Source organism: Pieris napi, chromosome 6, assembly GCF_905475465.1.
Source record: "Pieris napi chromosome 6, ilPieNapi1.2, whole genome shotgun sequence".
Taxonomy (NCBI): Eukaryota; Metazoa; Arthropoda; class Insecta; order Lepidoptera; family Pieridae; genus Pieris; species Pieris napi.
Window position 1 is genome coordinate 11,064,763 of NC_062239.1, and position 12,276 is coordinate 11,077,038.

The following is a 12,276-nucleotide window of genomic DNA, read 5'->3' on the forward strand; positions in this document are numbered from 1 at the left end:
TAAGAGAGACCATAATCCATGTGACCATTCAATAAATGGCCATCTTGGATTATGGAACACAGTCTGGAATTTGAGAACTGGGCTTACGTTGCTCACTACTTATTAATTCATTACTTCGAAATTAGAATTTCAATGTAGAAAGACTAAATCATCTCATATACAAAATTATATCAGTTCTCGTTACACAGCCAAACAATGAGTGCCTTTAAGAGTGCCTCCCAGTCAAGAGAGGTACCCTTGACTGGAAGGCTTAATTTATAATTCAACACTTCGAAAATTTGCCAAATCAAAACGCCTGCCAAAAATTAAGAGCAATGTTGTCATTAGACTTCACTGCGTAACATGTGCATGTGATTTCAATTTATAATTACGTTAGTCTAAAGTGTATGAATAATATATTATTAACATAACAACGGGGATTGTGACATTTAGCTAGTTTAATATTATTGCGATAAACATTTGGACTAACTGTTTTATTGTGATTTTCAGCATTGTATATGAATGAAATGTTATTTAATTTTACAAGTTATTCGAGACACACTATAATTATCAATTTGTATATCATAATCACAAACGGCTCTAGAAAATAATATCGTGAACTTAATATACACGCTGATGACGAGTAACCGGGACGATTCAGGCCTTAAAAGGCCGGCAACGCACTCGCGAGCCCTCTGGCATTGAGAGGGGCTAAAACTATACCCGCTTCATTAGAATGACATTCGTTTAAGCTTACGTTTAGGTCCTCTAATTTTAGTATTTTACATAAATTTTCGGTGATAAAATCAAATCTTAAATGACATGAAAATAAATGAAATACAATTTCAAAGGTGTTTAGAAAGCTGAATGGTCGCAATCAACTTATATATTGGCACAGATTCAATATCTACATTTTCTAAAGAGTGGAAATTAACTGGTGAAATATTGTGAGTGAATATAGGGTATTTAAATTTTATAAATTCAATTTTGTTGATTAATTAATAGGATATTGGAGTCTCGAAAAGGCCAAATACATTTATAAATCTATGAAAAATAAAAGTAACTTTAATAGTAAACTTGTTTTAGTAAAACTAGCGTGTTATTTCTTGAATTTATTTCTTTATTCAATAAACAAATGACTCATACAAAATACATAAGTGTGATTTTTTTATGAAATTAAATATGTATAATAATTAATTGTACATACATAGAGACATTAACGCACAACGGACCAATCAGGAGTCTCATTGCGGAAAATGAGTCCTACAACCCTACACATAGAATCAACAATGATTTTGAAAGGCGCTTAAATGTAATCGGAAAGCACTAAAACATATTAACATTGAATAAGTAATTATATAAAATTAACAGTGTTATGGAAATTAAATAAAGAATTAAATTTCTTAACAAAACATTAACCGACTGAAAATGCTCTAAAAGTATTCGCAATACTTCTTATGTACTGATTGGTTTTTTTATTTAAATTTTTTAAACGATACTTTCTTCCAACTTCGATTTTGTTCCCATCAGAGACTCTTGGGCCGTGCGGTTCAAGTGCACAGGCGCTAATTAAAGATTTAAGTTGGCGCCTGGTAGATAGTACCGGTGACCCCAGAGCTGGTGCTTTCCTCTCTCAACGATGCTACGGGGACCAATTTTCTTAAATTTGTTAAAAATTACTATTTAACCTACATAGTAATAATAATTATTGTTATTAAGAATATTGCGCTGCTTTCACGAGGACAGTACAACGTTGATGGTAGAGATATTATCTAGTCATAAACGATTCTGTCATTTTTAAAGGAAAAACACAGCTGAATATACAAAAAATATAATTTTTGTAGTGCACCGATGCATAATGTCGCTGGACGCACTCCAAACTCATCGAAATGGAAAAAGGCCGGAAAGCCGAAATAACTATAGGCTCGCTTTTTAATTTGGATACAATTTTAAATCTGTACGAGTTCAAGTAGACTGTGTTAAAATGAACGTTGAATTGAAATGTTTATCATCAGAAAACTCCATGGCCCGTTTAATGTTTATAGACTGTAATAATTGCTTGTCATATGCACAAAAAATGGTTCAAATTCTTAGTAAAACTTATTCTTAACTATATGCTGCCAGAATTTTGCGTTAATATAGGTAATAAGTTAGGAAATAAAGAAATAAGACTGCACATTTGCCCCCAGTTCCATAAAAAAAAAGATTTTACAGACTATGTAGGGTTACATATCTACAAATATTTCCTATATTTATAATATTTAGTAGAAGTTTATTATTTTTGTAAAAGGTAGAAACAAAACAAAGAATTAATAAAGTATACAGTTTGCTTCCTAGGAACAAATACTATTATCAAATTATGCATTAAACGATCAAAACTACAACCTTCTTAGGTTTAGACCTAAGAGAGAGCCCTAGGCCTCATATTTCTATATCTATTTCATGATCATTTATCAATCTAATAGACAGGTAGGTGATCAGCCTGACCTGACACACATCGTCGACTTTTTTCCTTCACCGTTCGATTGAATGTTACGTGTTTCTAATGCACATAGCATTAGAAAGAAAGATCATAGTTGCACGGCCGGGGATCGAACCTATAACCTCAGGCATGAGAGTCGCACGCTGAACCCACTAGGCCAACACTGCTCTCCATAAATCTCCAAACGATACACTACAAGCTAATGTATGGAACAAATTAAATGATAATTCTATGGAAAATTTACGCGGTTAATAATGTTACTAGTTCAACCGGTTCGACATTGATATTAACTAGGTTTTCTTAAAATAGTTCAATAACAACCTTCAGTTAAACGTTATTTTACTAGCTAATGGGAGTGTCTTCGCCCGTGTAATAGGTCAGATTCATAGTTTATTTCCTATTGCGATGTCTGTAATACACCGATCAATAACAAACGCCCAAACACTAATAATATTATAAAGAGGTAAGATTTGTGTATAAGAATGTTCGAACGAATTCTCTCAAAACTTACTGGACAGATTGAAGAATTCTTTCACCATTTGAATGCTACATTATCACTGATTAATATAGATTATATTAAAGAGCATATTAATATCTACAAAAAATATTTAAAAAATAAATGCCTTGCGAAGCCGGGACGAGCCGCTAGTTCTTTATAATTAAAGATGAGAATGAAGGGAATAACATAGGTTTTTTTGTTTGATACTCTAACCAACTATGAAATACATTATTTACTATAGTATCAAGGACAAAATTATATTATTATGGGCGCTACGAAAACAATAGATTTTTCTTGGCTTTGGGCATATCATATGAACAACACCAATATTGTATGCATCGCAACAAACTTTTCCATTCACTACTTTGGAACATTGGAAATATCTTTACTTTAAGAATACACTAAAACACCTTATAACACGGTACTCTTATAACGCGAGTATTCAGTATAATTACATAGTATTATTACATATACAGTATTAAGTATACTGTACTAATGATGAACATGTAAATTTATAACTATTTGTACGCACATTTTATTTTTTTTAAATCCCCTTTAACGAGAAAAGTTATAGCACGTTAGACGAGAATACAACGCGTTTCCTATTACGCGGAACCAATGTACCGTGTGAATTTTTGTTTACTTCTAAGCATCTTTATCTGACATACTATGTAGAGTTCTGAAATAAATCAATACAATTACGACCAATAATGCCCCCGTGACTTAGATAACACAAAGATCATGTGTGAAAGTGTTCTAAGTTTTGATAGAAACCAATGTATAGTGTATACCTATTCGTACGTATAGGAACAAGCTTTAGAAAATACATGAAATTGAACAAGTTCAGTCGTGCGGTTAACTAGATTACACAGCCCACCGCCATTGAGTTCACTGCTTCTACACAATTATTAGTTCAGTCCAGTTTTTTAATAAGCTTTTCAGAGAGCCTTTTCGGAAGCCATCGTATTAGGCATACTCGTGACATGCTGAATAAAACTAATTTGACATCAGCTCTTGTTTTTTTTTCATTAATTAGATACATTCTTGCACCACCGTTCTTGGCAACATTATTAGGTACTTCCATTACTAAAAAATATTTTCCATAACGACAGCCATATAGGGGCTGCCTGATAGCAAATGAAGGGGAATCACGTCATCCAGGACTGCAATCTACGGGCAAACATTCTGGACCATCTCCTGTTTGCCTATGATCGCTCCAGAAGGTTCGCTACATGCCAAATGGACGATTGTTCACTAATTGCCGAATAAATACCAATACCAGACTTTATGTGGTGGCTGGCAAACTGACACTGTATTGCAAATAAAACAGATCGATTTTTGAAAAGAAATCAATCTATTTTAAAATTACTTTAATTATGTATTTTTTTCTGAGCCGATCTTTTTTTACAGAGCAGGCGGGTTACATTAAGTTAAGTGTTTATCGTTGCTCATCACACCCGCAGCTCTAGGAGGTTTGCAAGTGCGTTGCCGGACTTTAAAGTGGTACGCTCTTCTCTTGTTTGGAAATACCTGGAATGGCAGTTAGTTTCATAACGAGGCGATGTACGGCAAGAAGTACCCTAATAAATAACTAACAATAAGGTTATTTTTTTACGCTTATCCGATAAATAAACGGAGGTAATTTTAGACTCATATCCTCATATCCCCTTCAGTCTCCTGTTTGCCTTCACTAACTAACCTATAATTTATATCGACATTTTAACTTAAGTACTTTAAGCTAAAAGTTTAAGTTTAAGTACTTTATGGTAAGCGGTAAGAAAGGCGTAAAGCATCTTTCTAAAGGATTTTATATGATATGCATATAAATTTACTAATGATAATAAAACAGTACCGTCATAAAAATGCATATGTTGTTGAGGGGTTTTTATTGTAGAGGAAAATATTTTGATTATGAGAGCGCTTTTACTAGTAATATCTACACAAAGGAATTTATTTGTTAGAGCTTTTGTCTTAAAATCCCTTATGTTACAATATTTCACCTTAGATTCTTTGTTGTGAAACAAAAAGCTCCCTGCGAATAATAACAGGATACTGCGTAGCAAAAATGTTTATTATTATTATTATTTTTTTAAAGACAATTCACACCAATTGACCTAGTCCCATGCTAAGCTGGTGAAGCTTGTGTTATGGGTACTAGGCAACGGATATACATACATATTATAGATAGATATACATATAAATACATATTTAAACACCCAAGACCTAAGAACAACACCAAATGCTCATCACATCGATGTTCGCCTCAGCCGGGGATCGAACCCGGGACCCATGGATTCGCAGTCAGGGGTACTAACCACTAGACCAATATGAGTCGTCAATGATTAATTCCTCCTAAATTATCAAAGTGAGAACTGCCAAAATTTTGGGAAATGTTATTAAAGCAGTTACTTGTATCAATATGTCACAGTCTACAAGCGAATGTATGGAAATTTGCCAAGACTTCATTCCACATTCTCTGCCCAGCAACTATTTGTTAACTTGATAAGTTAATTTAACTTATAGGTACATTTAATATCATACATAATAACATGTATGTGCAAAATCGCGGAATGCCATATGGGGACGACACGATTTTGTATGTTGACTGATATTTAGAAGTCTTTATTATGTGTTTAACACTTTGATACAATAAAATATTGGCTACAGATTTCTGTATCTGTTTCGTGTGTAAATGTGTGTGTAATAAAAAATGTGTGCGTGTACTAGGTGTACACACGTAAGAAGTGAAACTTCTTTATGACCTTATTTTTCGAAAAATTATCTACTATATGCAACTTAACGAAATTGGTTAAATAAAGTTTAACAAAAGGCTTTTATTATCATAGACATGAACACAAATACAATTATTTCATTTTACCTTATTACTACTAAGATTATTACAGAATTTCATTAATTGTAATAGAATTATTACTATCATTGTTATCGTTATTATATATTTTTGTTATTAATGGCTTCGAATCTCTTCGGATCAACCGTGGTAGGGACAAGAAAAAGATGGCGCGTAACCGAAAAACGTGACGATTTGCTACAAAATTTCTTCCATACGTCTATAACAAATTCATTCTAACGCCGATAAAGAAGTTTGACTTAAAAAAGCAACATGGCGCGTAACCGAAAAACGTGACGCGTAACGAAAAAATGTTACACTAAATTTTTTTCCAACCCCGATAAAGAAGTTTCACTTCAAAAATTACTGAAAGCGCCGTCGACCGTTTGGGTTGAGTCATATCGGTGTACTCAGAATATTTTCCTTCACCGTACGAACAAGTATTAAATGTGCTAATTGAACGTCCACTGGTGCACAGCCGGGGTTAGAACCTAGGCCCTCATGGATGATTGACGCAGCCACAAGCCACTAGGCTAACTCACCATAAAAAACTTCTTAAGTAATAAATTAATTAATAATAATAAAATAAATTAAAAACAAAGATTTCTCCTCTATCAGCAGCAGGCATGGTAAAAAAGGAGCACGCACTTACATTCTCGTGGGAACAATACGCAAATCATAGTCGAAATAACTAACACACACGAATTCAAGTCCGACCAGTCACCACAAGTAGCACCCGTTCATGAGTATCTAGTTCTCAATCAGACATTAATTTAACAATCAGAGGACTTATTTAAAAATGTTGTTTAAATGTTTAGTAGCCATGAGCACCTCAAAATCAGGACTGTCAAAGAGGAGAGTATGAAATACAGAAAAGGCTAGAAATACATCCTAATAAGCTTGCCACGCAACTAACCATACCGGACCTAATAAATTGGCTTAAAAGGCGACAAATCCTAAGTCTTGATAGACACGGTTGAAAGAAAGGAGCAGACTCGATGGAGATTTTGCTCTGAACGTCTAACAGCTCTCAACACATCTGCTCATAGTCTAGCTGACTGATTGCAAGATAAAGACTTATATAAAAATAAAAAATTAATGTTTAGTTTGCCTATAATAACGTTGCTTGTGCCTTGGTGTATGTTGGCGTTCCTTGGGCGTCAGCATAACCAGTGGGAGGCGTGCCAAACGACCTTTTAACTAAATATGCAGTGAGCTTATAGAATTAACGGAATTCCTTTACATACTGAATTTAAATTGCACTGTCCGTGCTTAAGTCCGTTTTCAACTCTGAACGCGAGGTTAAACTTTGCTCTAATTTAACTTGAATTTTCCTAGTTCTACCAACACTCGTTTGAGATGGTAGTTAGTGAATTTGAAATTCGAATTTCAAATTTTAACATGGAAGTAAAACTCAAATAGACAAGTTAAACATGAAGTGAAACGTGTTTTGACATACGGGAGTCATACTTAGAGTCTTCTAAGTAATAATTAAAAATAAAAGAAAAAAAATATCAATGGCGCTACAACCGTTTTAAGTCTGGGCCTCAGATTTCTGAATCTGTTTCATGATCATTTGTCATAGGCAAGTAGGTGATCAGCCTCCTATGCCTGGTACACGCCTTCGACTTCGGTCTAAGGCTCGAGAATGTGAAATGCGCACATAGAAAGAAGTCCATTGGTGCACAGCCTATTACCTCGGAGATGAGAGTCGCACGCTGAAGCCGCTAGGCCAACACTGCTCATATAAATGCTCAAAATAATAGAAGGTTTTCTTATATTTGAAGCAGAGTGTATCCTTCCATTTACTAACTTCAACAATCAAAAGACCAAACTTTCCATAGATTTAGAGCCTTTAAGGGTAGCCTTGCGGTCTTATTAGGCGACTGAAACGCTCGGGGTATCGGGTTCAAGTCCTAGTCGGAAGTTTAAATTTAAATTACTATTCGATTTTGCGAATTGTTCGTGAAAGAGACATACGTTTCGTGTGGGCGCGGGGTGCGGGACGCGGCGGAGACGGGCCAGTGCGCTTAGCAGCCCGTCCGTGGTCAAGCGCACGCCACACGCATCTGAAACAAGAGATTGTTTAGCTATTTTACGATCATCGGAGGGTTTAACGTGTGTATAGATAGTGCAATTCACGAAGACGCGCCCCACCAATTTTTGGTTGAGGGGATCGCGGGGTGCGGGGAGTTAGTTGCGAACCGTCAGCTATTCATTGTAGTGTGCGTGTGTACCGATAACACACCATGACAGAAGCTTGCACCATATAAACAGTTAGGAGGAATAGTGGGGCGCATCTTCGTGGATTGCACTATCTATACACTTAGGGTAAATCGTACGCAACGCCTTACATTTCTTAGGTAATCAAATATAGTCCCCAACATTTTGCTTGTCTTTTTGACCTAAACAGCATCAGTTTCATCTCTACCATTTTCACATGAGGTGACTTAGAGGCCAACCTCCTTTCAGTCCTTTTAAATTATTGTCTATTACTCGTAAATGCTGCCGGGAGATAATTTTACAATTTAAAAATCGAATCATTTATAGTATAAAAAAGTTTAATAGACTTATCAAATTAAGTTATCTAAAACTGTACATAACAATAATAAAATATAAAAAGTTTATATACTATGGATATAGGTAATCTTCGAACAAATCTATGGACACGATTTTGTACTTTACGTGTTACGTATGCGACTCTACTTGAAGGCCACTTCTGGCTTATAAGACGTCAAGTATGATGCATTGCAAGTGCATTTTTAACCGTCGCATGTTGAAGCAATATTCTTAGCTATAAGCTTTCCAGGACATCTATTTACGACTGTGAAAGAGGCCTAGGAATCGTAAATTCTTGATTATGAATTTTTCATACAAAATTACTATGAATGCTATCGATGTATATAAACTAATAATAAACCTAAGAAAATTATAAAACTTTTCTGTTTTTTTATTAGTATCGCAATACAGCTAGGAAATGCTGCCATCGTTAAAGGTACACTGCCACTGGGACCAAACTTTTTTAAATTTGTTTTAATTTTATTATTTTTATGAATACTATGTAGGTTAAGAAATTCGTAAATACAATATATTTGATTGTTATGTTTAGTTTTTATTTAAATTAAATAAATGAGTAAAGGTAAAAGGAGTTTACCAGACTTCCCAGGTCCTCTCCTGCTGTAACGATGACTGTTTTTTTTATTAATTCACTTATACCTCTTCCCTAACATGGAAAAGACTATTATAGACATAATATATGTACTTCTATCTTCTGGGACACAGTCAATGGAATGCCGAACCTTCTGGTGTCGCCGCAGGCTGCAACACTGTTTCATTTTATTGCTTATTTGAAGTTGCTGAACTATTGTGTTGTGTCATTAGTCCAATGAAGCTTTTGAGAGCCACGTTTGTTACCCAAGTTCCCCTTACGCCGAACAGTCCAGCAGCATTACTGTTTGTTGGAGGGCGGATCTAATGTCAAGTCTGTGCTGCTCTATGGGTGTGAAGCGTGGAAGGTCACCAGAGACATCTCGCACCGACTCCAAGTCTTCGTCAACCGCTGTCTTCGCCGTATTCTGAGCATCTACTACGAAAAAATCTCTAACGAGCGACTTTGGGCGCGCTGCCGAGAAACCCCGATCAGTCAGCAGATCAAGCGACGCAAGTGGAATTGGATAGGTCATACACTTCGAAGGGATCCCAAGCAGGCGCTTGATTGGAACCCGCTAGGAAAGCGGAAGCGTGGCCGTCCCAAGCAAACCTGGCGTCGTACAGATGACGCAAAGAGAGCCGAAAAGACTTGGAGCGAGGTAAAATGCGAGGCTCTAGACCGAACGCGATGGAGACTCGCTGTGGACGCCCTCTGCCCCATTTAGAGGATATAGGACATTAATGGATCGTCACGTACGAACGAATTAAAACCTTCTTGTTTTTAATTTTAGGTTTTTAATTTTACAAACATTATTCAGTAGATAAAATGAATTCTAACAGTTGCAATCACTCGTATTTCAGTGTCGCACGGCCGGCTGAACTCTCAAAGCTCCTCAACCTCTCAGGTTTATTGCTCACACGGGTAGAGTCTGCTAAATTGCTTTACGATTGCAACAGCATTTCAATTGTATTTTATTGCATATTTCGTCTGTGATTTAGAATTTTGTCAGGTCCAATTCAAGTGTTTTATATTAAAATTAGCCTGTTACAGGGATAATGTAGTAGTTTAATTGTGAATTATTTAAGTATTTTACAAAAAAATATAAATATTTCCTCTTTATAATATAAGTAGACATACTCGTATTAGACATCGTTACTCTTTATCATCAGACTCTTTATATATACGTTGTTTGTCCGCTATTTATGACTCCTAAAGTACCTACTAAACCGATATCAATCAAATTTGCACAGCGTGTACAGTTTGATCTAACTTATAAGATAGGATAGCTTACATTTCAATTTATACCCGAAATTTTATTTTATTGCAAAATATTTGTTTATTATTTGACAGTCACACTTCTAACAGATGGCGCTGTTTTGATAGTACCAACGTTTCACATAAGCTACAATTTAATGGCAACACCAAAAAAACATGGTGGTCCCAATGACTGGTGTTCTCCTACCATTTCCCTTGAATACTTTACTACAATGTAATATAACAAAAACCTTAGCCACAGCAACGCTTGGCCGGTGTCCTAGTGTATGTATATAGACAAGCCCGTGTTTTGACCCGCATTCATTCAGTTCTAACGCCTTTAGCAATACTTAATTAATCTAACGAAAAAACAATTTTTTTATTCGAAATAAAAATGTATTAAAAAAAAAATCTCGGCAAATTACGAGCAAGTGCTTTGCCGGCCTATAAAGTATTAGTACGCTCTTTTATAGACCCTAAGGGGCCGTCTCCACAAGCGAGAGAATCGCGACGATACAATCGTCCTGCCACGCATTTCTATACAATCTCATAGAACGTGTCTCCACACGGCGATCTTAACGCGGCGATGCGACGGGTGGTCGTGTGCGCGCGAAACGTTATTACATCGCTGCGAGCCTGTCGCTACTGGTGGCGCGCACGTCGCGCACTCGCCACGGAACGTGGCGCTCTCGCAGAGAGCGCGCGACGTGCGTGACCATACATCAATAAAAAAAACTTTAGAGGTGTCAAGGGACACCCGGATGGAACGAAATTCCTTTCGATTAATTTATATGTTAATTGGTGTCATAACAGTATGATAGATTTTCTCGACACCAATCTTACGACGAAAAAAAAAGCCAACATCACGAGGTGTTCTCAGGCGGTCACCCATCCAAGTACTGAACTCGCCCGACGTTGCTTAACTTCGGTGATCGGATGAGAACCGGTGTATTACAATAGCAAATAGCAAAAAAGTGTCGTGACAACTTTTCGTAAGAATTTATTCCGTCTAGCCCCCTTTCACAACGCGCGATAAGGAACTTCGTTCCAACAATTCATCCATAGTAAATAATTATTTTATTGACGGATTTAGGCACTACTTATTTCGGTCTCGTCTGGCACCACTGAACTCTAAATGAACACTGAACAAAATAAGAGCACAACGTGTCGTCAAAGAAACGCGGCGATTCCGTTACGAGTCGTTGCGGATACGCTGTGATTCCGTTACGAATCGCGACGATACGCTGGCGGAATAATCGCTCGTTCGTGGAGATTACCCGACGATAAAAACGCGGACTCGTCGCGATTCTCTCGCTTGTGGAGACGGCCCCTTAGTCGAATAGGTTCGGAAATACATCGGTGGGCAGCTGCCTCCACATAGTGGAAATGCGCAGCAAAAACTGCCTTAAAAAACGCTCAGTGCAACAACGGACGTCGAGGTGATACGGGTGGAATTTCATATTCTCTCACTAACATTTCTTTATTATTTTGTACGTATTATTCCTTTCCGGTTATCGCTGTTATTATTAATACATTTGTGTATACTATAATCATGTCTACAATAATAACTGTTATTTAATCATGAACCGTATTAAATAATAATACAAGTCCTTATTAGTTTGTACTGTCGCTCTAACTCTGTCCCTTAGATGGTGACGCATACATTTAGTCTAGTCTAGACTCGGGAAGACAATAATTACGTCATAACGTGTAAAATATACGCAGAATTTAGTCAGCAATATATTGGAGATTTTTTATCTAATGTAATAAAACAAAACACAACCAGAGCAGTGATGGGCTTCAGCGTGCGACTCTCATCCCTGACTCTGGTCGTAGGTTCGATCCCCGGCCGTGCACCATGTTATGTGCGCATTTAACATTCGCTCGAACGGTGAAGGAAAACATCGTGAGGAAACCGGCTTGCCTTAGACCCAAAATGTCGACGGCGTGTGTCAGGTACAGGAGGGTCCTAATTATGAAACAGATACAGACATCTAAGGCCCAGACCTAAAAAGGTTGTAGCGCCACTGATTTATTTTTATTTTCATAAAACAAAACAACTT

General features: G+C 36.5%; 1 protein-coding gene across 3 annotated transcripts in view; it reads right to left on the reverse strand.

Annotated features, from left to right (window-relative positions):
• The window catches only part of LOC125050094, a 127,694-nt gene that overhangs the window by 92,354 nt on the left and 23,064 nt on the right, over positions 1–12,276 (reverse strand). For 2 of the 3 annotated variants that reach the window (XM_047649692.1, XM_047649690.1), the window contains exon 2: positions 7,789–7,877. The gene's annotated coding sequence lies outside the window, so the exon portion shown is untranslated. Of the gene's footprint in view, positions 1–7,788; positions 7,998–12,276 lie in introns of those variants that run through there. The other variant, XM_047649691.1, reaches the window with a different exon arrangement.